Raw genomic sequence first — 22,160 nt, 5'->3', positions numbered from 1 at the left:
TTCATAATAATAATAACCATAACAATTTAGAAAACATTCTAAGGTTTGCAAAGCTCTTTATATATGTTAAATTATTTGATCTCACAACAACTCTGGGGGTAGATTCTTTTATGATCCCCATTTTAAAGAGGAAAAAACTGAGACAAGCAGAGGTTAAGTGACTAGCTTAGAATCAAACTCAGATGTTAAGAGTGTTTGGCAGGATTTGAACTTGGGTCTTCCTGACTCCATGCCCAGCACTCTATCCATTGACTCCTACCAATGAAGAGGAACTGGTGCCTGAGCTGGAGATGATGAAAACATAGTAGAGCAAGGTTGCTGGGGAAGAGTAAGAGAGGCATGCTCATTTCATTTTAGAAATGACCTTAAATTCAGGGCTGGAAGAGACATTATATTATGGTCATCTTGGTTTTATAGATGTGATAGAGTAGAGAAAATCTGGGAATTATCTGATATGTGCCCTAGATTTTAGAAGAACAGATTTTAAAGGTTCATAGAAACACTAAAAAGGATCCAATGTACTGAAGTTTATAAGAGAATTCAACTAAGGAGGAACGGTAAACTTGTAACAATAAAATTCTGAAGACACAAAGAGATCATTCCAGTGAGGAGAAGAAAGGTAATTGAGCAAATAGATCAATGTGGTTGTACAAAGAATTCATCAGGCAATTTAGGTCTTCCTTTTTTCCTTCCTTCCTTCCTTCCTTCCTTCCTTCCTTCCTTCCTTCCTTCCTTCCTTCCTTCCTTCCTTCCTTCCTTCCTTCCTTCCTTCCTTCCTTTGTCTGTCTCTGTCTCTGTCTCTGCCTCTCTGTCTCTACTTATTTTTGAGACTGGTGCCCTTATCTTACCTGGAATGGAAGTGCAGCAGTCAGCACTCATGAGCCTCACATCAATATTGATCAGCAGAAGAGCTCTAATCCATTCCATGTCAGACCTGGACTGGTTCATCCCTCCTTAGGTAGTCTGATGGCTCCCCGTTTCTCAAGGGTTCACCATACTGATGCAGGCATCTAACCAAGTTTAACCTTACTGCAACTTAGAACTCCAGAACTCAAGCAATCCACCAGGCTCAGCTTCCCCTCGGAGCAGGAATTATAGACTTGCGCCACTATACTCAACCAATTTAGATTTTTAAAGACAGTTACATGAGATGGGCAGCTAGGTGGTAAAGTATATAGAACATTGGACCCAGAGTCAGGAATACCCAAGTTCAAATCTAGCCTCAGACACTTACTAGCTATATGACCCTAGGAAAGTCACTTAACCCAGTTTCCTCACTTGCAAAGGAGCTAGAGAAGGAAATGTCAAACCAGTTCAATATTTTTGTCAAGAAAATCCAAAACAGGATTACAGTCAAACATGACTGAAATAACTGTGAACAGCAAACATAAGATGGAAATAAGGGCAAATAAGAAAGAATAAATACAAAACCATGACACAGCTCCAATTTATCTTGTAAGGAGCTTATTTGTATATAGTTGTTCTGCATATTATAGACCGTGAGCTCCTTGCTATCAGGGACTGTTTTCTGCCTTTCTCCAGAGCTTAGTATAGTGCCTAACACATTGAAGGTGTTTAATAAATCCTTATCAATTGATTGACATGGTCTTTTAAGAATAGTATAAGCTAAGTGGCTCAGTGGATAGAGAGTCATGTTTAGAGACAATAGGTCCTGGGTTCAAATTTGATGTCAGACACTTCTTAGATGTGTGACCCTTGGCAAGTCACTTAACCCCAGTTGCCTCGTCCTTACCACTCTTCTGCCTTGGAAACCAATATTTAGTATTTATTCTAAAATGTAAGGTAGTGATTCCCAAAGTGGGTGCTACCACCCCCTGGTGGGTGCTGCAGCAATACAGGAAGGCAGTGATGGCCATAGGTTCATTTATCTTTCCTATTAATTGCTATTAAAATTTTAAAAAAATTAACTTCCAGGAAGCTAAGTAATAATTTTTCTGGAAAGGGGGTAGTAGGCTAAAAATAAGAATGAGTATAAGTAAAGTTAAAGGTAATAAAAAAGAATGGGTGTCTTAAAACTATATTAAGGAAGGAAACAAGGATTCCAGAAGAGGGAGGATGACTTCTCACTATGAATGAGTAGATAAAAAGTTACAATGGAAAAAGTGAAGAGCTGTTTAACTTTTACTTAACTTCTATTTTCTCTCAAGAAGAATATTTGGACTGCTCAAAGTAGAGCAGAAATGACTAATAAGAAATCCATACTCAAGATAAGTAAGGTGATAGCAAGAGAGAGCATTAAACTGCCTTTGATGACTTTAAATGCTCTGGCTCAGACAACCACATCTTTAAGTATTCGAGGAATTAAGAAATGCCATTGATTTCTTAAAAATCATGATTTTTAGGAAGTACAGTGATTCCTCCATTCTCTCTCAACCTAGTTTCCGGGTCAGTGGTTTTTGATACAAGATAACTATTTTTTCTATTTTTTTCAGTCTTTTAATTTTGTTCTAATATGTCTCAGAGTCTCAAGGAGTCATTGATTTCTATTTGATCTATTTTAGTTTTCAAATATTATATTTCCTGGATATGGCTCCCCACCTTCTTTCTGAAGCTACTTATTCTCTCCTTCCAATTCTTTCCACCAGAGCTTTTATTTAATTTTTTTAAAAAATCTCTTCCTTTGTTTCTTCTATGTATTCATATAGTCCTTGTAGAAAAATCTATTTTTTATCCCTTTGAGCCTCTGCTTTCAATTGTTATGGAGTTACTTTCTCCTTCTTTTGAGGATCTCTATTTGTAGTAATTTTTAGTCTGATCTATTTTTTCTTTGATATATTTCTCTCTCTGGAATTAGCTCCTGAAATGGTGCTTTGAGCCAGGTCTAGGCTTTGTCCCCCAACTGTGCTTTCTAGTGAAATATTAGGCACTATTTGGTCTTGTCTTGGGTCTCTTGGGTTGCTGTGTTGACTTCTACTTCTCAGGCTTAGGTTCCTGAGGTCTTTGAGGGTCAAAGCACTGGATCTTCATTACTCTCTAGCATTTCAGGACAGAGTATTAGGGACCTCAGAGCTTCAGGCAAAAGATTCCACATATCTATCTTGTCCCTGACAAAATTCTTCTTTCCTTAGCCCATTGATGGAGAACCGGGAGACCATTTAAGGAAAAATATCCTTTTCTCCTTGTTCTATATTACTATCTTTATCAAGTTTATTAAAAACCTTACCCTTTCCTAGGTCCAATCCAGCTTTGCCCTCACTTTCCAATGTGTCCTTTAGGACTGTAATGATGAAAATCAAACTATAAATTAAAATTAAATAACTGTAATAACCAAAATTTAGGAGACTATATATCGATGCTAATAGACTTTCCTTTATCCCATTATAGTACACTTCCTCTCCCCATTCCCACTCTATGGAGGATGCTCAGTGTTATTAGAACTGATTCCAGAAGTTTGGGGAGGTGGGACGGTGGGGAATAGGCTGTTTCTGGCCATGTGTGACTTATTTCTGGAAAGATTTTGCATTTTATTACAAGTTAATGATAATTATTACAAGATAATAATATTGCAAGTGGTTCATTGGTTGTATCCTGCCCCGTGACAATAAGAGAAAGGTAGGATGTGCTACATCTATTAAGGGAAAAGACTGCTTCCATTTTAACCAAGAAGCTATGATTCTTGGGAAACGAGTCATTCAGTTTTTTCTTTGACATTCATCTCTAGGAAGGTGGAAAGAGATGGGTACTGCTGCCCCCTTCCCATGGTCTACATTAGGCTACCCTGGCTGGTGGCCTGCTGATCTCCCTCCTTTTGTAATTCCTTTCTCTAATAAGTGATCATACATGGGTTTCAAGGTATTCATGTCTACACTTAGAAGGGGCCTTGTGAGTTCAAAATGGTGGAAGGTTCTATGTCCATGAGAAGAATAATTGATTATATCAGCAGGGAGGTGAGCTTCTGTATCATCCGCAAGAGCATTGGCCCAAGTCTAGAGAAGACATAAATTAGGATTCTTGTGGAGAGTGTCCCAATTGTAAAGTGACTAATGAACCACCCTGAAAACTGTTTTATATTCTGACAAAGTTTAAGTATCAGCCTCTCAGCAGATTATAGCCATAGTCATAAATTAAGTTACCCAATTCTGTCTAAAGTTTGTTTTTCTCAAATGGGTGCTAGTGGGTGTTGTACATTTAGCATTTCTTTTGCATTTAGGAATAAATCACCCGTCTCTGATTTGATTGGCATTATACTTCTTTCTATACCCCCTTTTGGGAAAGCTCTAGTCATGAGCCAATAACCAAACCAGTCCCCCATAGCACCAAGGAGGGAAACAATGAACCAAAGACCTATCAGATCCCTCCCATTTCTAGTCTAGGAATCATCTGAGTAGATAGCAAGGCATGGCTGTCCTTCATCCAACCAGGATAGATGGTGTTTGGTGACTCCTGGCTCAACTATGGAGTCATATCACACTTCTAAGGGAAGGAAGTTGGGGAGAAGTGAAGAAAAGAGCTCTTAATGAATACTTGTTGAATAAATGAATTAATGAATCCATGTCAACTTGGAAGGTCTCTAATGGTGCATGATACTATATAGTTTAGCATTTTTGTCTTTGACTTAGATAAAGGAATAGACCACATAGTCATCCAATGGGTAGATGACACAGATCTTGAAAAGATACCTAAGACATTGGAAAGAGGGAAGGGGAAGGGAACAAGCACTTGTCAAGTACCAACTATGTGTCAGGCTCTGTGCTAAGAGCTTTACAAATAGTATCTCATTTGATCCTCACACCACCCCTGGGAGGTAGGTATTATTATTATTGTCCTCTTTTTACAGTTAAGGAAATTGAGGCACTTTGCATTATAATTATAGAAGTATACAAGTGGAAGGGACCTTAGGGACTGCCTAGTCATTCCTCAGTCTCAACCACACCCATCCTCCTATTTCCAAAATGAAAAAATTGAGTCCCAGAGAATTTAAATTCCATTTATTTCAACAAAAGTTGATCATACTCCAGCCATCTTTAAGACAATATGCCATAAGTATCTAAAGACATAAAAGAAATAATTCCTTGTCCTTGAGGAGCTTATAGTCTGATGATTTCAACAAAGGAGAATAGGAAATTGCTCAATTTTTCAATCAATAAACATGAATTAAAGCATAGACTATGTGCCAGGCATTATACTAGGTGTGGGGAAAACAAAACCAAAATTGGAACAGTCTCTGCCCTCCAGGAGCTTATAGTCTATGGAGGAGATAAGAGGTATACATACAAGTTTACATTTTTTTGTTGTTGAATCATTTCAGTTGTATTGGACTTTTTATGACTGGAATTTTCTTGGCAAAGATATTGAGGCAGACAGATATTCAAGGACTGGCAAGATACTGATAGGCTAGAATAGTGATCCAAATTTAAGATAAACTTAATGGAGATAAATACAAAGTCTACCGGGTTCAAAAATTAAAGCTTCAAAAATAAAAGGAGAGGGCAGCAGAATGATAAAGCTAATTTTAAAAATTATGGGAGTTTTATTGGATCTCAAAGTCAATAAATGTTAACATAATTAAAAACAACAACATTAGGGACAATAAGAGTCATTAACTGAATTTCCAAAATAAAAAGATTTCTCCTTATGATCTGTAATAAAGAATTCTTATTTATGTAATAAGGAACTTCTGGGACAAAATGGAGAACATCTTGAATGACAGGATCATTGGTTAAAGACTTTGGAATGTACCCAGGTGGCATGAGCCAGGGACAAAAGACAGTTGGAACCACCCCTATAAATACGCTTGGACTACAGCACACGAGGTCTCAGTTTTGAGAATTTTGGGAGGAGGGTGGTTGAAGGGAAGGTGGGCCATAGACCTGCAAACCAGCATCCATACCTGAGTGCCATAGGAAGTTATTCTACCTGCTACTAATAGAGCTGAGGGAGAATAATAACACAGCTATTAAGAAGAACACCATTAGCCTTCCCTATCCTTTGGTTTATACCAGTGGTTCCCAAACTTTTTTGGCCTACCGCCCCCTTTCCAGAAAAAATATTACTTAGCCCCCTGGAAATTAATTTAAAAAAATTTAATAGCAATTAACAGGAAAGATAAATGCATCTGTGGCCATCACTGCTCTCCTGGATCCCTGCAGTACCCACCAGGGGGCGGTGGCATCCACTTTGGGAATCACTGATTTATACCATGACTGGGTCAAGCCAGGAATTGAAAGAGGTAGAAGAATCTCCAGCCTGTTATTAACTCATCATCTACAGATTTAGATCACTTTAGTTCAATTAGGTTAGCTTAGCATTCCCAAACCTCTATCCTTATTCCTTGTTCCTAACCTTTTAGATAAGCAAAAAATCCCATTGTAGTTTAATCCAAAGAAGATTGGTTTCATTTCCTAATTTGTAAACATCTACAGCTAATTAGGGGAAGGGATTTACCAAAACCACAGTCAGAACAGCGTTGTCCATTCAGCAAATCATCATCACCAGCCCAACCAACCTTTACCAGCAAACTCAACCCAAGCCGAGAAGCTGAGAAGTTGTTAACACACGTTCAACTCTTCACTTGCCACTTTGGCTTGGGCACTGTTAAAGAGGTTTAGGCTTGGTTAAGCTGAACTTCATAAATCCTGGGATTACCAGCACATTGGGTGATCACCCAGGCAATCTCACCTCACACTCAGCCTAGATCCATCCGTCACCTGAGGATCCAGAGCCAGCTTGGCAGACTCAGCTTAATAGAGCCTGTCAGGCCCAAGTGAGGCTTAGCAGCCCTTTCATATTACCAGATCAGCCTTCCATTTATTTTCAATGGATCAAATGATTACACAATATATATCAGAATGGGGTTTCCCAGGGCTTGAAGGTCATACTTTTCTATGACCAGAAGATATCAGCCTTTAATGAATGATGGATGTTCATAGGTCCATCTGGCAATCTGGTGAGACTTATAGACCTCTTCTAAGAATAAGAGCTTTAAATGACTAAAACAAAATGTTTATGATTACAAATGAAATCAGTTTCTATTGTGGCACAATCAAACGTAATGGACTTCTTTACTAGCAACAATGCAATGATCCAGGACAATCCTGAAGGACCTATGAGAAAGAACTCTATCCTCATCTAGAGAAAGAACTGTGGGAGCAGAAACAAAGAAGAAAAACATATGATTGATCACATGGTTCAATGGGTACCTGACTGGAGATTTTGCCTTTAAATAATCATTCTATTGCAAATTTCAATAATATGGAAATGGATTTTGAACAATAGGTAAAACCCAGTGGAATTGGGTGTCAGCTCTGGGAGGGGGGAGGGAAGAAGGGAGGGAAAGAACATGAATCATGTAACCATGGAACAATATTCCTAATTAATTAATTAATTTAAAAAACAGATAAAATTAGTTGCACTTAATTACAGTTATTAAAAATATTTTTAAACCATGGATTCCAGGAAAAGAATTCCTGTACCTATCTATCAGTAGAAAGAAATTACACAACAGGCCCACTATGATTCAGACATGGGTTCTAAATCTAAGGTGCCAGCGATGAGGCTGATGAAATCATAGTCTGTTTGTATGTAGTTCCAAGTTCCAAGACTCACTTCTTTCAGTGTCACAGGTCAAGACATAACAACCCATGTCTGCCGCCAATGGCCCATGCTTGATCAGAGGACAGTCTTCTTTTTTTTTCAAGTTCCCATCACTGGCTTTCCCATGGACAGTCAACCTTCCTTTCCTGTTCTTGGAAAGGATAATGCCTGGCAAATGCATCCCTCATCTAGGCCTCTTAAAAAAAACAAAACAAAGATTATCACATGAGGCAGAGAATAAAAACAATAATAACTTAACATTTACTTAGCAATTTTAGACATGCAAAGTGATTCATGAATATTCTCTTATTTTATCCATACAACATCCCTGGGAGGCTTTATTATTACCATTTTACAAATGGATAAACTGAGGCAGGAAGTGATTAAATGACTTGCCCAGGATATCCCAGCCAATAAGTCTCAGAGGCTAGATTTGAATTCATGTCTTCCTACCTCTGGATCCAGCATGCCACCTAACTTACCTGGAAGAACTGGGTGATAGAAAGCATTGCATCCTCTCCATCAATTTATCTCTGCTGGGGATCCTGCATGACCCACAAATTCCCAGGTAAGCATCGTCATGCTACTTGCTTCTGTTGAATGGGAGAGACTGTTCAGTGTACATTTGGAACCTCTTTGCCTCAGGGGGGGAGAAGAGCAGGCTTGTCAGTAATTTCTTCCTGTTGTCTCTCCTATTATGCTGAGTAATCAATTTGGAGAATATTATTAGCTTAGTCATCAGCCTAGAGGTTCTTTCCTTGGCGCTGGGATGCTCCAAAAGGAATTATGTCTGAGCAAAACTTCATTAGAGTCAGTCTTACCTCACCGAGGCCATCCTCAGATCAAACAGTTCAAGGAGGGCGGGGAAGAAAGGACACTGGGTGGATTGGAGAAAAAGTGATTGAGAAACTCAGCTGTTGCATGCTGACACGGGAGTTTCAGGAATGTATTAAAATCAATCAATCAAGAAAGCAAACATTTATGACTTGACCTTTAAGGGCTAGGCACTCTAGTTGACAGAGGAAAAATAAAGAGAAATATTAAATTGTTCTCACCCTCAAAGAGTTTATATTCTACTGGTAGGGATGATATAAATACACAAAGATATACAGAATATAGGGATCAGGTCTGTGATGGCATTGGCATAGGGAGCTCCCAGATGAGGAAATTCCATCTACCGATAAAGGTCAGCACCTTCTCTGCAGCTTAGAATACTAAGGAAGTGTCTAGACCCCTGAGAGTTTAAGTGACTTCCCCAGAGCCATAAAGGGATTCTAGAGTCAAAGGTGAGACTTGTACCTAGGTCTTCTTAGCTTCTAGGATGGTTCTCTTCCTACTTTATCATACTGTCTTTCATGCTGCAAAATAAATACAAAATAGAAACAGGAGGTCCTAGTTTCAAATCCAGCCTCAGACACTTCCTGGCTGTGTGACACTGGGCAAGTCCTTAACCCCCATTGCCTAGCCCTTACCACTCTTCTGCCTTGAAACCAATACACAGTAGCGATTCTAAAATGGGAGGTAAGGGGTTTATAAATAAATAAATACAAACTTATTTCAGGGTAATTAGTGGAGATGGGGGAGAGAAGGTGGAAGGCACTAGAGGAGACAATCTGGAAAGACTTCCTGTAGGAGAGAGTTCTTGAGCTGGTCTTTGTAGGAAGCTAAGGCTTTCAAATTGGAGGTGAGAAGGGAAAAACATGGAAATGGGAAATGGGTTGTCATGAAGATGATTAAGGAACAAACAAGGTTTTACTTAGCAGCCTCCCCTCATGTCTTTTTCCATCTTCTGGAGCTAAGAGGCTTTAGAGGATACGTGCACCCATGATGCACGATTGCAGATTACCTGGACCATTCTCATCACAAAAAGATAGGAGGTTTAGGGGCAGCTAGGTGGTTTAGTGGATTGAGAGCCAGGTCTAGAAATAGAAGATCCTGGGTTCAAATATGGCCCCAGACACTTCCTAGCTGTATGACCCAGCCCTAACTGCTCTTCTGCCTTGGAACCAGTATTACAGTATTGATTCTAAGATGGAAGGTAAGGGTTAAAAAAGAGATAGGAGATTTCATCCTTCTACAAACTATGCTGTGACATCATTATCTTCAGGGCACCATCATAACTCACTATTACTTCATCTACCAGTTTTCTAATGCCACATCTAAGGCATTCATGGAAACTAGCAACTCTGGTTGAGCCCTAGTTGAGCTCTTTTCAGGGCTCCTTTTATCCACTGGTGTCTACCTGGCACTCAGCCCTCACCTGTGACTCCAAGAAGCTGGAGCATTGGCAGTGGCCACGTACTGATAAACCATTTCAGCAGATTGGCTAAACCAGGTTGAGTGTAATTGACAGGTGTCAAACCTGTTGATGAGTTGGGGGAGAGGGGCCAAAATCTACCCCAGGCTTCACATGGACTTCCCTTGGCAAAAGGAGTGGATAAGAACAGTTTCTTTTAACAGCCATGAAGGTGGCTAAAGCTGGTTCTATAGTGCTTAGTGCAGTGATGGGCAACCTTTTGAGCTTGGTGTGTCAAAATTCGCCAAAAAACTGAGCATAACTTGGGTGGTGTGTCACTTCGAGAAAAAAAACTATTTTAAAGAACAAAAATGTATAATTATAATACATAACTATTTATCATTTATTGTTTATTTATGATATTTATACAATAATAACATTTATATAATAAATATATAATATTTATTATTTATTTATTATTTATGTTTAATAAACCAAAATAGGTAAATGAATATAGGTAGAATTGTCATCTATAGTGCACAGAGTGTCTACACTACACTACAGCAAATGTTTCACCCTCAGCATGCGGCCCCTGTGTCTGACACACATGTCATAAGTTTGCCATCACCGGCTTAGTGCTTGGTTAGATATCAAAGAAGCCAAAATCATCCACTGCATCCCAGGCTGCAGTGTTGCCCTGACTTTTGTCTGGCTACTAGACTTCAATGACTCTGAAAAAGAGAGTGAGGTTGAGAACTTAGTGCAACTCTGTCTCTCTGAAGTTCAATTTGTGCCCAAGTCAAGACCACCCTCCTGATGTCATCCGTCCTCTTCAAAAGCAAATGGCAAACAATAATGCCACATCCGGTAAAGAGAGGTAGTATCTCCAAGGTGGGGATCTGAGTCACATTTAAATTGGGTTCCAGTCCCAGTGGAATTGCAGGCAGGCTATGGGAGGGGGTGGGAGGAGGGGAGGGAAAGAACGTGAATCATGTAACCCATGGAAAATTTTTCTTAATTAATCAATTAAAAATTTTTCAAAAAAAATTTTCAGTTGGGGGGAACAGGAATTGGATGCTTGGCTCTGGGTAAGCAAGTTGGACTGAAAACACAAGGACACAAGGTGGATTTGGGTTCAGAGCATGGGGGAAATGGAGCACTACTTTAGTCATGCTCAACACTGGCTGGAACATCTACCCCAACTGCCCCAGCAGGTTGGGGAGGGTCCTTCCAGCTTCTTTTCTAAACTAAGCTTCCATTGGAAGGATGAGTCACATAGATGGTTCTGTGAGCTTGCCCAAAGTCTGTCCCCAAGTTTAGTGAGTGGGAAGTATGTCATCCACCATACTGCCCATCTTTGGAGATGCCTACCTTTTCATCTAAGCCTAGGCGGTTCAGTGGGAACCAGCCCTCTCTTGGGCCATTCCTGCCATGCTACTGAATTCTGCCTCTCTTGGATCGCTGTCTCCATCGCCTCTCCCACTCCCAACTGTGTTCTGTTAGGTTGTTAGCTTTAGGTGCTGACACCGGGAACAACGAATGATCTCATTCTGACAAAGCAGCTAGGCTAGCAGATGTGCTAGCGGGCAAGGGAGGGGAGGAACATTGGAAGTGGAGAGTTTCAACCTACTAATGCAGATTTCCAGCTTCCAGTCTAAACCATCTTGAAATCTGGAGCAGATTAAAGCCACTGTACAAATAGCGATGGTAAGTGGAAAGAAAACATGGCAATCTGGTTGAAGTCACAAAGACCTTGTTTCAAGTCCTGCCTCTGACTGTCATCATTATCATCACCATCCTCATCATCATCATCATCATCATCACCATTATTATTATTAGCTGTGTTGCCTTGGACAAGTCCATTAAGCTCCATAAAATGAAGGAGACGGGGAGGGTCAAACTTAATAGCCCCGATAGTCTTTTCTAGGTCCAAATCTATTAGCATACGATTTTAAAAGTGTCACCCTCACTCAATCCACCGTGGACAGCTTTCCCCCATCTTCACCACGTTCCCCAGCCATTCTGTTACCAATTGTTTTAGTATGAAAAGGATTAGGGTTTCACTACTCCAGCGCACATTGCGCGAAGTAGCGAGAACAATGCAGGTCGGGAGCTCCGCCAAAGAAGCGGATGAATACTGAATCTGCTCAATTATGTCATGTCAGCACTATACAAAAATGCTTCGTGGAGAATGAAGGGGCTTGAAGTAACTCCGCCAGGTGGTTCTGCCTTTTTTCGCTCCAGCCTAAGAAGATTTGGGGGGAGGAGTCACTTTGGAAAGGTGGGGAAGCCTTCGCCCTAAGGTTGCCTCAGTAAGAGGCTCCTGCTGGGAAACTTGAAAGCCCAATAGACATGTCTGAATTTATAATACACTCTTGAAGTATTCATTCATAATCCTGGAAGGCTTTTCAAAGCCACAAAGAGGATGTATTACTTTTGACTGGCTAAGGGGGAGAGAGTATTCCTTTCGCTGGGATAAACAAACAGCCCATTTGGGTGCCATGAATGAGAGCCTCGAGCTCTCTGAACTCTTGGGGAGGCTTTAGGGGACTCCCTCCAGCCCAAACCAGTCATTTCATCTGCTACATTCTCATCTTGTACCCCAGTTCTCTCTAAAGACAGCTCGGGTAACTGCTGGGACAGTCAGATCTACAAAGGACACTAGACTCGAGTGAACTCCACCAGAAAGAAAGAGAAGATGACTCGTATAGTAATAGAACTTTCAATGAATCCTTCATGGGCTCTATGAACAGTGCCGTGGGCTAATGACCTTTGGCTAGAGCCAGTTGGGGGGCTGGGAGATGTGTGGGTGTCTATATCCTCCATGCCAGGAAACATCCGCACTGGGCTCGGTTTAAAGCAAGTTAAAACTGAACCGTACCCACTTCTCTGCCCGTTTGCCACCTGTGGGTGCCTGCATCCGTGCCATGATACATTCTTTGCTCTGGGCACTGTGCAAAGCAAATTAAAATGGAACCCTACTTCCCTACCTCCCTGTCTGCTCCCTCATTCAATTCAGGACTTTGCAATTATTTGGGAGTCATCAGGCTGACTAAGACCCACTTATAAAGGACAGCTGGACATATTCATTAAAGAGGCAATAAGTGCTTACTCTGTGCCTAGAAGGGTGAGGGTAATGCCTAGAGGGTTGGCCTTGGAATCAAGAAAGATCTCGACTAGCAGCTGACACATAGGAGCTGTGTGACTCTAGGCAAGTTACTTAATATCTCGGTGATACCAGTTGAGTCTCTGAGACTATTCATTGCAGAACAGGTGTTAATTTATATTGGTCAAGAGCGTTTCTTTAATAGGGACTCTCTATGCCAATGGAATCCCAGGTTTGCTCCAAAAAATCATATGCTGGAGGTATAAAGACAAAAATGAAGCAGTCCTTGCTCTTGAGTTTACATTCTACTGGGGAGAGACATGAAAGGAAACAACACTTCCAAAGATAAGTCAATATAAAATATATATTATGCAGAGTAATTTGGGGAGCGAGGGAGAAGCTAGCAACTCTGTGGGATGTCAGACAAACTGAGGCTGGAAGGAAAAGCTTCTAAGAGATGAAGATGAGAAAGGGATGACCCAAAGACCACCATAAAATCAACCAAGGAAAAGCTAAATGGGGTAAGATTGTGAAATCTCAATATTGTCACCCTGTATTTCTACCAACTTTAAGACATGATTCAGGTTAAAAAGCAGATTCTCCGGAGTTCATCAATCATCACTCAAAAGTGAGGGTGTTGGGGTGAGGAAGGAACTTACCATTGTCATGAGCGGCAAAGTTGTTGTTGGAAAAGTAGCGACTTTGGAGTCAGAAGATTTAGGTTCAAATTCTGCCTCTTGTAATGATTTCCTATGTGAATTTTAGCAAGTAACAACTTCCTTGTGCCTCAGTTTCCTCACCTTTAAAATCAAGGGACTGTTCTAGAAAGCCTTTGAGGTCTCTTTGCTAATCTGAAAGAGAGCTAAATTTATTTAAACTTAACTCTCCAGGACTCTTTGAGTCATCCACAATCTGGACATTTTCTTGATCTTGGCATTCCATATTTTGAAGACATAGCATAGCACCCAGTAAGTATTGGGGTCAAGAAGACAGGTTTCTGTGCCAGAGAACAATTTAGAATCAAAGAAAGTGCTGGCATGTTTCCAAATACAATCCTGCCCACTGTCTTCCTCTTACTCCATTCTGGGCTCATCTCATGCAGTTGTCCAAGGTATGAGTAATGATTAATTATCTTAGCGGCATGCCCATCAAACTTCACGCTATAATCTCAATAATATGTATCCTTCATGCACCAATAATCTTAATATGCACATGGGAAACACCTTGTTGAAGGATCCTCTTAAAGGCTTGGTTTTTGCTCTACTGAGCCAAATGCTTAAGAACACACATAGACACATAAACAACCAACCCAGTGGGACCTTGTATTCTCTGTGCCTTTTAGTCAGTTGTTTGGGTTGGTGAACATGTAGAAAGATCTTCTAGAAAGATGGTGGGATAAAGGCTTCTCTCCTAACCCAAACCTTCAACTCTACCTCAAAAATAGCAATAAAAATATGCCCAATTTTTAAAAAAAGAACAAAAATTCAGCAAGAAATTCCATCAATTATCATAGGATTACAGATTTAGAACCATAAGGGAGCTCAGAGGCCATTTAGTCCAACTTCCTCATTTTATAGCTGCACCCCAAGTGTTGCATCATGTTATAGAGAATAGCTTTGGAATTGGAGTCAGGAAGACCTGAGTTCAAATTTTACCTCAGACACTTACTAATTATGTGACTATGAGCAAAGCCTTTCACCTCTCTCTCTTAACTCCTCATCCATAAAATGGGGATAATAATAATACCAACCTTCCAAGGCTGTTGTGAGGATTGGCTGAGTGTTTTGTAAACGTCAAAGCACTGTAAAGATTTTAGTTATTTTTATTGTTAGTTGTTTATTAAGGAAATTACCTACAGTCAGTCAGATAGTAAGTATCTGAGGTCAGATTTGAACCTCTGATTCCAAATTCAGAGTTCTTCCCCATAAAAATCTTTATGGATAGGGGGCAGCTAGGTGGCTCAGTGGATTGAGAGTAAGGCCCAGAGACAGGAGGTCCTGGGTTCAAATCTGGACTCAGACACTTTCTAGCTGTGTGAATTTGGTCAAGTCACTTAACCCCCATTGCCTAGCCCTCACCACTCTTCTGCCTTGGAACAAATACACAGTATTGATTCCCAGATGGAAGGTAAGGGTTTAAAAAAAACTTTATGGATAATTCTGCCAGAATAGTTCTTGAGTCAAAAAAACCCCTTTGAAATCCATTCCATACAATGTTAGGGGAATGAGAGTGATGATGAAGATGATAATGATGGGGTTGATGAAGATGATGATAGCTAACATTCATATAGCATTGACTATGTGTCAGGCAGTAAGCCAAAGCTCTTTACAAACACTATCTCATTTGATACCACAGTCCTGGGAGGCAAGAACTATTATTATCCCTATTTTTATAGATGAAGATACTGAAGCAAATAGAGGTTAAGGGAGGGTTTTCCTGACTCCAGACCCACTGCTCTAGCTACTGCACCACCTAGATGGACAATAGAAAATGACTCTGAGTCCCAGAGTTTATTTCATATAAGTAGCTCTCAGATCCCTACTCCTATACTGGGCACTGAACAAAGAGTTCCTCACTTCAAGTTCTTTATTTGGAATGGTAGCTATAACAGCTACTGTTTGGAAAGTTTGAAAATTACTTTAGGTAGGCTGTCCAATTACTAAAGACTTTCTTGAGACATTCCTAGTAGAGTCTCCTCTCAATGACATTGAAAATCATCTCTGCCCCTCAACATGGGGGAAGTTTAATAAGCCTCACAAAGAAGCAATAGTAGAAATGGCAGAAAAAATGAAGAAATTAATGACCAAGCAAGGGAAAACTCAAAATATAATGAAGAAATATAAAGTAAGAGAATCCCTAAGGGCAACTAGGTAGCAGTGGATAGAACAGTGGATCTGAGGTCAGGGAGGCTCATCTTCATTAGTTCAAACCTAGCCTCAGACATTTACTAGCTATGTGACATTGGACATGTCTCTTAACCCTGTTTTACTCTGTTTTTCATCTGTAAAATGAGATAGAGAAGGGAATGCCAAACCATTCCAGTACCTTTGCCAAGAAAACTCCAAATGGAAGCACAAAAAGTTGCACACAACTGAAACAACTGACCAACAACTACAAGAAAATCCAAGGCTAAAATTTAAGAAAAAAAAACTTTCAATGATCCCAGAAAGGAATATGGAATGTCCAAGAACATTCTGAGAATTGTTAGAAATTCTAAAAAATTCTAAAAAAACTAAAGGAAGAAATAAGGAATTTAAAAAATTATCCAGGACAGAAGCTGGCAAACATAAGCAAAATAAAGGATATCTTGAAGGAAATGCTGGAGCAAGACAACTTAGAAATTCAATGACACAACAAGATATATTAGAGCAAAGTCATAAGATGGGAAAAAATGGAAAGACACATGAAATATCTACTGTCAAAACCAATGAAACTTGGGGGGGGCATAAATAGAAATTTTAATAGTTACCAGATTCCTAAAAGTATACTGAAGCAAAATGAAACAACATGAAGACCATATATCAAGAAATGATAAAAATAAAATAACCCAAAAGTATTGGAACCTGAGGACAAAGTAGAGATTGACAGAATCCATAGGACATTACCACAGATAAGACCCAGATAGAATATACATAGAAAATGTAATCTCCATCAGTGGAATGGATTAGCTACACAATACATAGTAGATCATGGTTGTTTAGTATTTGACAAACATAAAGATCTAAGTTTTTAGAACAAGAAATCACTATTTGACAAAATCTGTTGAGAAATCTGGAAAAAGATAAGGCAGATGTTAGGTACAGACCAACATCTTACACCCTATACTATATAATATCAAAATGGATACATAATTTAGACATGAATGGTACTACCATTAACAAATCAGATGAGCATAGAGTCATCTACCTGACAGATCTATGGATAAAGGAAGAATTTATGACCAGACAAGGGGTGGAAATCATTACATAATGTAAAATGAATCATTTTGATTATAATAAAAAGATTTTGCACAAACAAAACCAATGCAACCAAGATTAGAAGAAAAGGAGAAAGCTGAGAAAAACATTTGTAGCAAGTATCTTTGACAATTGCCTTATTTCTCAAATATATAGAGAACTGAGTCAAATTTATAAGAATGCAGATTATTTCCCAATTGATAAATGGTGAAAGAAATGAATAGGCAGTTTTGAGATGAAGAAATCAAGGCCATATGTAATCACATGAAAAATGCTCTAAATTGCTCTAGATTAGAGAAATGTACATTAAAAGAACTCTGAGGTATCACCTTGTGCCTACGAGACTGGCTAATATAATAGAAAAGGAAAATAATAAATGCTGGAGGGTATGTAGGAAAATTGGAACCCTAATAAACTGCTGGTGGAGTTGTTAACTAATCCAACTATTCTGGAGAGCAATTTGGAACTATGCTCAAAGGGCTTTAAACTGTGCATACCCTTCACTCCAGTAATACCACTACAGGTCTGCATCTCAAAGAGATATTTTTTTAAAAAAGGGAAAGGGATCTATTTGTACAAAAGTATTTATAGCAGCCCTTTTTTGTAGTGGCAAAGAATCAGAAATTGAGAGGATGTCTATCAATTGGGGAATGGCTGAACAAGTTGTATATGATCATAATGGAATACTACTATGCTATAAGAAATGATGAGAAGGATGATTTAAGAAAAACCTGGAAAGACATCCATGAACCAATTCAAAGTGAAGTTAACAGAACTAAGAGAATATTGTACACAGTACCAGCAATATTATAAACAATTACGAATGACAGCTATTCTTGGCAATGCAGTGATCCAAGAAAATCTTCATGGGCTCAAGATGAAAAATGCCATCTACCTCCAAAGAAAGAACCGATAGATTCTGAATGCAGACTGAGATATGTTATATTTTACTTTATTTCTTCACTTTTACTTTGATCAAGTTCACTCTCATAAAATGACTAATATAGAAATATGTTTTATACTATGCCACATGTAAAATCTATATTAGATTGTTTGCTGTTTCAGGGAAGGGAGAGGGTGAGAATGGAGAAAGGGTGAGAATTGAGTTCAAACTTTAAAAAAAAGATAAAAACATTTTTTCATGTAATTAAGGGGGAAAATTTAAAAAGGAAATACAATCTCCAGGAACTATCATGTTCCCAGGTTGTGTGTGTGTGTGTGTGTGTGTGTGTGTGTGTGTGTGTGTAAGACAGATCACATACCATGAAAATCCCATCAGAATTAAACAAAACTACACATCTACTAAGAGAAATTAAAGAAAAGATTGGAATTTGATATATTAAAAAGAAAAGGAAATGTCTTGCAAAGAAATAAAATTTAGATTGCGATGCTGAACATAATCCGATAAATAACTTTCAAGCATTCTTACAGAGAAATAAAGTTAGAGATGCCAAAAGTCAAACTCAAAAGAAAAAAGGAAGAAACTATTGTCCCTTCAGAGTCCTAATATTGCTAAGGATCCATGAGTGAATAAAGAGAAGGAAGCAATGGATTCAGGTATTAAGAAAGAAAAGGTACATGTATACAAAGAAGTACATTAGGGAGAGAAAGGGTTGGAGGAAATTATAGACACTTTTACTTGGAGAACTTAAGGAATAGATTATTCTAATATAGAGTTGGATATGGAAGGAATAAGAAATCTTAAAAATATTATTATACATTATATATATGAACATATATATATATAATATTATATATTATAGACTTAACATGAGAAAGTTTTAAAACTTCCAGTTTAATTTTTAAAATAATGGTAGAAATATAGTAAAGCACGTGAGTAGTTGACACTTGAACAAGGAAGAACTGAAGAGGGATTTGAGAAGAGCAGATTTACAGAGAGGATGACCTCAAGTGAAAGGTAGAGGAAGGAAAGAAATATTTTAACAGAATTTGATGGAGAGAAGAACAAATTTAATAATCAAAATCATGGAATATAAATGGAATGAGCTTGCTCATAAAAATGAGAATTAAATGAGGAATTGGAGTAGAGTTTGCTATGCCTTAGAAGAATAAAAAAAGGTAGTAGAGATTTTTATCTCAAATAAGACAACAATAAAATAGATTGTGAAGAGACACAATAAGGGAAACAATATTATGCTTAAAGGTGTCCAATAATGAACCCTGGTAAATAGTAAGTGTGTTTGCACTGAAAGGTATAGAATCTAAATACTTAAAATAAAAGGTGGCTGTCTTCCAGGAAGACCTAGACAGATTCAGTAATTGGGGACGGAATGTCAAGATTTTTCTCTCAAAATTAGAGGAAATTATTGAAACAATAAACAAGAAAGAAGTAAAAGTTCTGAACAGAACAATATAAAAAGAGACCTTTGGCAATTACTAAATGAGGTTCTTTAGGACTATAAAATTACACGGCATCTTTACAAAAGCTGGCCACATGCTAGGCATAGATGAATGAATGAAGAAAAGCAGAACTATTAAAATACATCATTTATAGACAATAACAACAAAATTATAAATAGAAGAGAAACTACAAACCAAATTCATAGTCAGAAACAAAAAAATTGAACCCTAATTAAACCAGTTATAGAAATACTGAGTAATTATATTTAGGAAACTAATAATGGTAAGAAAATACCAGAATGGCAGCTAAAGCAGTTAGTGGGGAGAATTCATCTCTAGACCCATTAATAAAAAAGAGGGGGGAAGAAATAGAAAATTTTAAATGTAACTAAAAGTAAAGAAATCAACAAATTAATGACTCCCTATCCAGCATAAAAATAAAGTTCTAGAAATCAAAAAAAGAGAAAAACTTAAAATAACTAGAGGTAGCAAGGTTGCTTAGTGGCTAAAGTATTGGATCTGGAGTGACTAAGTTGAAATTTGTCTTTAGATATTTTTTTCCCCTGTGTGACCCATAAGGAAGTTATTTAACTTATGTCTACCTTAGTGTTCTCATATGTAAAATGGAGATAATAATAATAGCACCTACTTCCTATGACATAATGCTTGTAAAGTGCTTTACAGATTTTAAAGTTGTTGTTATTAATGAAAAGGTGGTTGAGATGATCCATTAGCTAATTTGATTTTTTTAAAAGAGACTAAAATCAAGTTATTCAAATAAAAAAGAGAGGTTAGAATTTATGATGAATAGGAGAAATAAAATTATCTGAATGTTATATATATATATATATATATATATATATATATATATATATATTTTAAAAAAACTGGAAATGTGGAGCAGCACAGTGACTTAGTGAATAGAGAGCCAGACCTGGAGTCAGGAGGTCCTAGGTTCAAATTTGACATCAGACACTTCCTAGCTTTGTGACCCTGGGTAAGTCATTTAGTCACAATTGCCTAGCGCTTACCATCCTTCTGGTTTGGAATGAATACTCATTATTGGTTCTAAGAAGGAAGGTAAATTTAAAAAAAAACAGGAAATTTAAAAGAAATGGTTGAATATTTTTTAAAATACAAATTCTAAAGGAACAGGGAATATAGAATCTAAACACTGAAAGCTAAAATCTGAACAAGGCTCAGGAAAATAAATTAATATGGTGTAGAATATTTAGGGGAGGGCAATTAATATGTTGAAGGGACTCAAGTTTATGCCATATGAGGATTAGTTGAAAGTTCTGGTAATGTTTAATCTGGAGAAGACTCAGCGTAGAGACAATAGCTGACTTCAAGTATACAAATGGTTATCTTGTGGAAAAGGACTGTTATTCAGTTGTTTTCATTTGTGGTCAGTTCTCAGTGACCCATTCAGGGGTTTTTTTTGGCAAAGATACTAGAATGGTTTGCAATTTCCTTCTCCAGCCCATTTTACAGATGAAGAAACTAAGGCAAACAGGGTTAAGTGACTTGCCCAGAGTCATACAGGTAGTATCTAAGGCCAGATTTGGAGATGGGTCTTCCTGATCCAGTGCTCAATTCACTGTGCCACTTTGCTAGGATTAGAATGAGATTTTTTGGCACCAGATGAAAAAATGGATGGGTTTGCAGAAAGGAGAATTTAAGCCTGATATCAAGAAAACTTCCTAATAATCAGTTCTGTCCTTGTTGATGTTAACTCAAGTAAACTAATTTCCCAATTCTTCAGTCTCCTCAATTTCCATGCCTTGCTTCTCTACTCTGCCTCAGCTACAGAGGAATTGTCTTGATCTTGCCATCACCCACATGTTTTACTTCTATGCTCAAGAACTCTGAAATTTCTTTACCTGATCACAATCTCATCACATTCTAGCTTATCCTATGACCTACTCTTCCTTGACCTCTTTGTCCTCAGCATGACCTGCAACTGCCTCACTTCTCAGTAGTTTTCCACAGTATCTTTCCTCTTCTGAATACACTCCTTTCTTACTTTCCAACAGGCAATATAGTAAATTTCATATTTTCTAATGTTGTCCGGTGATTGCTTTGTCCAGTGCCTTCCAACCCTCTTTAAATCCCACTTCAAACACTTACTAGCTATGTGACCCTGAGCAAGTCAACTACCTATTGTTTGCCTCAGTTTCCTCAACTGTAAAATGGGGATAATAATAATAATAATTTGGGATAACTCCCATAGTTGTTGTGAAGATCAAATTATTTCTAGATCAGATAATAATCATAAAGCACTTAGCACAGCGTCTGACACATAACAAGACTTTGTGTCTTGAAGACTTTGATGGGAAAGAATATCACTCTTAAAGTCAAACCATCCAATACTATTGAAAATGTCAAGGCCAAGATACAGATAAGGAAGGTATTCCTCTCAACCAACAAAGACTGATTGGGGGCAGGGGGGGGAGCAACTGGAAGGTGGACGGACACTATCTGACTACAACATTCAGAAGGAGTCTACCCTTCATCTTGTTCTGAGGCTTCGAGGTGGTGCCAAGAAAAGAAGTCTTTACATTACTCCACAAAAGGAGAAGCATAAGAGAAAGAAGATTAAGCTTGCTGTTCTGAAGTACTATAAGATTGATGAAGATGGCAAGATTGGCTGTCTTTAGACCAGAGTGCCCTTCTGATGACTGAGGTGCTAGAGTCTTTATGCCTAGTCATTTTGACAGACCCTATTGTGGCAAGTTTTGTCTAATTTACTGCTTCAACGAGCCAGGAGACAAGTAAATGTATATGTATTATTTTTAAAAGTCAATTATTATTATTAATTCTAATTAATTATTAAATAATATATGTAAATATTAGTTATTGTTATAAAGAAAGAGAGGAAGGAAGGAAGGAAGGGAGGGAGGGAGGGAGGGAGGAAGGAAGGGAGGAAGGAAGGGAGGGAGGAAGG

At 38.3% G+C, this 22,160-nt stretch overlaps 1 pseudogene; it reads left to right on the top strand.

The window, feature by feature from the left end:
• LOC123256840 overlaps positions 1-21,991 on the top strand; it is a 90,430-nt pseudogene extending 68,439 nt beyond the window's left edge.
• Positions 21,992-22,160: the final 169 nt, after the last annotated feature.

This window comes from Gracilinanus agilis, chromosome 1 (assembly GCF_016433145.1).
Source record: "Gracilinanus agilis isolate LMUSP501 chromosome 1, AgileGrace, whole genome shotgun sequence".
NCBI classification, from domain to species: Eukaryota; Metazoa; Chordata; class Mammalia; order Didelphimorphia; family Didelphidae; genus Gracilinanus; species Gracilinanus agilis.
Note: the sequence above shows the minus strand (reverse complement) of the source record. Positions and strands in the feature narration are given on the sequence as shown.